The following is a 6,593-nucleotide window of genomic DNA, read 5'->3' on the forward strand; positions in this document are numbered from 1 at the left end:
ATCTAGTAATAAGTTCTTGTACTATAATTGCATTATCAGCTGCACGTCTATTTTTCTGAAAACTTGATTGAGTTTGGTTGATGATATGTTCCAGAACTGGTTTAATTCTGTTAACAATAATTTTAGTAATAATCTTATAGATGGTATTACAGAGGCTAATAGGTCTATATTGTGCTATAGTAGAAGCATTCTGGTTTTTAGGAATTAGGCAAATAAAAGTAGTATTTATAGCGGGGTCTATCTGAGAGTCCAGAAAAACCTTATGACAAAAGTATTTGACAGAATTTCCTATAATATGCCAATACTTTTGATAAAAAAACTGGGTGTAAGCCATCGGGGCCAGGTGCCTTAAGAGGTTGAAAGGAATGTAAGGCATTGATAATTTCAAAATCCTGTAAAGGGCTATTTAATCTAGTTTGCTCCAATGAGGTAAGAACATTAAAGGGGAGAACAAATAAAGTAGGAGTAGACTTGGTTTGTTGAGTAGTAAAAAGATGACTATAGTAATTTGTAATGTCATCTCTAATTTTGTGGGGGTCTGTAATCCAATTTTCACCTAAGTCCTGAAGAGCAGTTATACGATTATTCCTACGTCGATTTAAAGTTGTTAGGTGGAAAAATTTAGTGTTAGCATCACCATTATTTAACCAATTAATTCTTGATTTTAATTTCCAAAAATCCTCTTCAAGTTGGAGAATATGATTAAACTCCTTAGTAAGAGTATTTTCTAGACCTTGTAAAAAGTGGCTAGTTGGATAGTGAATAGAGGCTTGAATCCCACCTATTCTTGCCAGTAATTTTCTTTTCCGCTTAAAGATGTTACCAAAAGTGTTCTTATTCCACACTTGGATTGATTCCATAAATTGGTTAACGGCAGGAATTAAGTGAATTTTTTCTGCCCAAACTTGCTCTATTACTGTTGCAAAAGTAGGATGAGTAGTCCATATAGATTCTAACCTAAACAATTTTTTCCTAGGCAAAACACAGTGTTGTAATTCAATTTTGATAGGGCAATGATCAGAATGAGTTCGAGGAAGGTGAGTTACCAAAGCATCACCATAATTAGAAATCCATTCATAATTAGCCAACACACGATCAATACGTTCCAAAATATTAACATTGTGATGTCTACCATTTGTCCAAGTATATCGACTACCCTTGTAACCTAAGTCTGTTAGAAGGCAGTAGTTAAAATAATCTAATAATTTATTAGCTCTAGTATTATTGATAGGCAGCCCCCCAAATTTATCTGAGGCATGTATTATTTCGTTAAAATCACCCCCTAACAACCAAGGTCCCTTATAATTATCAAAAATATTTCTAATATTATCCCATAAAACTAGTCTAGAGTCTAAATCAGTGCTTGCATAAATAGCACTTAATAAAAAAGTAAAGAGTAAGGGAAGAACCTGGACATGGCAATGTATCTCTTGTGTAGATGTGGCCACCTGTGCTACATTTAAACATGCTGCATTCCATAAAATAACTATCCCACCTGATTGCCCTACTGCAGGCACTTCTATCATACCTGTGAACTCGAAGTCATCCTCAAGAACTTGGTGGGATAGGCAGTGTGTCTCCAGAAGTACCACCAAAGTAGGTCGATTATAGTCTAGTAATGATCTAAAGTTCCTACGAAACTCTACAGATTGAGCACCCCTACAGTTCCAAATTATAAAATTCATATGACTTAACTGGAGGTCATGCTGCCTAGTACTAGATTCTCCTGGACGAATCCTTAGAGTGGGGAGAAATAACATCGCATATTTCCCCACTAGTGGATTTGTTGTTGGTCTCAAACGGAATGAGGTTTCTAGCAGATTTTGCGGGCACCTTATGAAGATTTTCCTTTCGAACTCTTCCTTCTGGACGTAGACTTTTATGCCATCTAGGCATGTATATATTGGCCTCATCTCACTGTTCTAATGGCTGCGTCTAACTCTGCCTGAAAGTTGACATCCTGCTCGTCTGGTTCTATCTGATTGTGATGATGTGGAGAAGGAGGAGGAGGTGGTGGTGTTGGAGAGGGGGGAGCTGCTTTTCCCAAAAGAGGTGTATGAGGTTGAGGATCCCAATAGGGTTGGATCCAAGGTGTGTTTGGAGTAGGAGGTGGATAAAAGGGCATGTGTATTAGATTGGGGTGGAGATGCGTGGGATCCTAGACTGGAGTGGGTAGAGGTAGTGTTTGGTATGGTGCTAGGTGGGGAGCCTGCATCATGGACCAATGATAACGAGCATAGAGGTCTGTCCCCAACTGCATCCCTTCTATCACTATTTGTGCTAAATCTCTGGGATGATTTATGAGGATCGTCACCTCCTGTTGATTCACTTGCATGGTGAAGGTGAGAGCATGGCCGTACAAACCTGCCTCCAGCCAAGATGATAGCAGAGTTGGTGAGTGTGGTGTTTGTGCTGTGTATATTATCGTGTTTGGCTCTATTTGTAGGTGAGGTGGAGGGTGAGCTGGAGAGTTGGGGTTGTGTTGTAGTCGATGATTTTGCTTTTGGTGAGAGCTTTGTCGTCGGAGATGGTTTAGGAAGTTGAATGGGAACATGGTTGATACTTGGAGGTTCGGTGAGTGGAGGAATCAAAGTGAGAGAGGATATATTTGACGATCTAAGTGGAACTGGATCAATGTCACTAGTGGAGGATGGCGGTTGACTAGTTGACAAGAAGGGGGTGTAATGGACTGGGGGGAATTAATGAAAAACATGAGTGCCTATAGCAACAGTAGGTTGAAATGATGGAGGTCTTCCTATATTCAAAGGAGGAGGTGGAGTATATGGTAGTGTAGGTGTGTAATTATCATGAAGAAGGAAGGTCTGGGTATTGGGGCAAGTTGTGCATGTGAGAGGAGCTATCGTGTCCAGTTGCATGGGCATTGATAGGGTTTGATATTTGAGAAGGGATAGGTTTTGAATATTGCTCCAATTGGACCGAGTCCTTGAGTACTTGAGTGGTCTTTGAGATTTGGAAGTTATTAGGTATTAGGTTTGACAAGAGTATACCCTGTTCAGTTGGATTTTCTAGTAAACTATGGTACTTATTATTTATTAATACAGGGTTAAGGGAGGGTGTTAGCTTAGAACCATTTAAGTTAAGCTTAGTAAATGGAAGGTTAGTAGGATTAATTAATCGTTGCTTACCTGAATGATTTGTCTCCCTTGTCTCCACTGGAGGTATCCCTGTCTGATCATCAAAGTAAGTAGATCTTCTAAGATTGGATTTCTTTGGAAATTGAACAACTTGCCATGCTCCCTTAACCGTAGCAGAAACATTTGGAATAGATTGATCATCATCCATGTGATGATCCTGTGGTGACTTGTCTGTATGTGCTTCATCATTCACAACAAAATTGCAAACCCTTTGATTATGGCCCATACGACCACACCTAATACACAGTAAATTTAAACCTCATAAAGAATGATTTGTTTATGGGTGCCAATGTATAAGTATGGTTTTAGAGGTTGATCAAGCAATACTTCCACACATAACCTAGAATATTGGCCTCTAGTGGTTGAAGCAGTACAAGTGTCCACCGATAATAACCTACCTATTTTCTGGCCTAACTTGTGTAAAATTTGATAATCATAGTATTCTGTAGGTAATTCCGGTAGACGTACCCAAATAGCTGAGGTTGTTAATTTTGTTTCAGAAGCCTTAAACTTAGGTTTCCATTGGCGAACGGAGAGAAAATGATTTAAAACAAACCAAGGGCCACCCTGCAAGGCATGGATTTTGTTTTCCTCTTTTTAAAATTTTAATAAGAAGAAGTCTGACCCTAAATCAATTAGAGGAAGATTTTCAGTAGGTTTCCATAGAGCATAGATTTTTTGTCTAAGTATTTGATGCTCAACTTTTCGACCATAAACTTTGATGATCACTGCATGTTGCCATAGTTGGTATAGTCTAGTTTTTTCTTCAACTGATAAAGGTATAAATTGAAGAGTCAGTAGGTGCATCCAACTCATCGGAATTCTCCAACTGAGAAGTAAAATTTGCTGGAAATATATTTGGTGTAGAAGAAAAGTTGTTTGAGTTTAAAGTTTGAAGATATGTTTTTGTCTGTGTTGAAGTGTCTTTTATTGGATCTTGCATGTCAATATTCATATTAGCAGGCATGGTAGAATTTGTATTGGTTGAAGAAAGTAGGGTAGAATTACTATTTGAGGGGATTTGATCCGGTGGTTCTGGTGGTTTGGGGGGGATCGAGGTGGATGGATCGTGCCTGTTTGAGGATGGTATTGGGAGCATTTTTTTTGCCAATTATGTTAGCTTAGGACTCAGTAAACTTCCACCGTTATTTCCAATGAATATGTTTATGTTGTTTTCAGACTATGGTTAGCTATATAGTTATGTTTTTATTACTTTTTCATATATTTCGCCTGCATTATTTTAAAATATGATTTTTAAGTTTTTCATGGTATTTAGAATTTTAGATGGTTAGAATGGGTTAAAGATTACTGGTAGTCAAAATAAAGACTACATTTTAATGACATAAGTATATTTTTTAAGAAAATAATTATATAGACTACACTTTAATTTGGGAGAAAAGTATGCCTTTATTGGAACCACAAAATGATTAATTAAATCTGTTATGTACGTTTCTAATTAGTTTCTATAAATAAGTTGTTCAATTTGATTTATTTTGATGTCCTAAATATTAGGATTTCCTATGTAGTAATTTAAATAAGAAATACTTTAATAAGCAAAATTTTAGTCGACTTAAAAGTGCTAAATATTAGAAAATAATTAAATGACTATATCTAGTGTTATTTTAAAAGGGTAAAAAAGGCGTACGATATTTCTCTAAGGACCTTCGTGCTTTTAATATAGTATAGACTAAGTTTTTTTCCAACCTAATTAAGTATTTTGAGTCCAAAAAAATAACATTTAGGTTCCGGACTCCGAAAATGAGCCAGGAACCATGCTTCTAGAAACTTATAATGCTTAATAATAATTTCAACCTTATTGTATGGCCAGAAAAGTATGCTTCTAGATAGGGGTGTACATAGGTTGGGTTGGTTCGGATTTTGCAATTATCAAATCAAACCAATTGTGTCGGGTTATTAAATCTAAAGACCAAACCAAACCAATAAAACTCGGTTTTTCAATCTCGATTTTTCTCGGGTTTTCGGGTTATTCAGGTTTTTTCCGGTAAAATCTTCGTAGCACAAAACATACAACTTGTTCTCAAAATATTTCTTTAATCCTAGTAAGATACAACTATCAGGCTTTTTTTCGCTTAACTTATTTCATGTGCCGGATACAAAATCCACCGGCCGGGTTTACACNAATATTGCTAATTAAAAAGCCATAATAAAAATAAATATAATCTAAAAGTACTAAGTCATGCTAAAATAAGTGGACTAATAAGGGAGTATTAATTACATGTCTAAACGCTAAAGAAAAATAAAAATAGGTTATGCATTTTTATCTAAATTATTGCAAAACAAAAAATAGATATTCAATACATTGTCGTTCATAGTATTGAATTGAATGTCTGTTAGCATTAGTATTGATTTGATTTTGGTTTTGGCTTTTGTTAGCATTATTTAAGTTACTAATATTAAGGCTATAAAACTTATTGGAACATTCAAAAGTTCTAAATCCAATCTTGAAATAATACCTTAGAAGATAAAATTATGAAAAAGTTTAAGAAATATTTATAAATTACATCACAATAAGTATATTTATATAGTAAATATGTCTAAAATTTCTATATATGTATGTCGGGTTGGTTTGGTTTCGGTTTGACTTTCTTTAGTTAAAACCAAAACAAACCAATTATGGTCGGGTTTTTTTTTTCCAACACCAAACCAAATCAAACTAAACCATTGTCGGGTTTTTTCTCTCGGTTTGACTCGGATTATCGGGTTGGTGCGATTTGTCGGTTTTCTTTGTACACCCCTACTTCTAGACATTAAAATGTGAGATAAATCATCCTAATACTATGGCCTTCCAGTTTTCTTTAAACGAAACATATATAAACGGAAGAGGAAGAGATCTAGAGAAAGGAGTTTGGATTTGACGTAATGGGCAAACGAATAGTTAAGGTTCATGAACAATTTAAAAGGTGGGAAAAGACATTTTTCTATTTTCTCCCCAACCCTAACCTCTTTTCACACAAATTCATAATTATATTATTACTCGGTGAAACGATTATTCTAGCATTAACAAGGATCATGGTAGGATGAATAAGATCTCTCAATCCTTAATCATATATATCGAACTCGAGTTCTAGGAATGAAAAAATTATGATATAGGGAGCTAGCGCTCCTCCTTTAATGGATCTTATACTATATGAATATAGATTAAATGGGCCTCAAAGTATGTACCGAACATTAAGGCCAAAATTTCACGGTATAGTCAGTTTTTGGACTGGTCAATCAATAATAGCCAGCGTTTACCAAGTCAATGAAAAATAGCCACCGGTTTGCTGCAATAAAGACCGGTCCAGCATAATATACTGGAGTTCGGTGCACTTGTGAATGAACTCCAGCATATTATGCTGGACCGGTATACTTTGCTGGCTCCAGTATAATATATTGGAGACTGGAGCACTGGTGCTCCAAACTCCAGTATATTATACT

This window comes from Nicotiana attenuata, chromosome 6 (assembly GCF_001879085.1).
Source record: "Nicotiana attenuata strain UT chromosome 6, NIATTr2, whole genome shotgun sequence".
NCBI lineage: Eukaryota > Viridiplantae > Streptophyta > Magnoliopsida > Solanales > Solanaceae > Nicotiana > Nicotiana attenuata.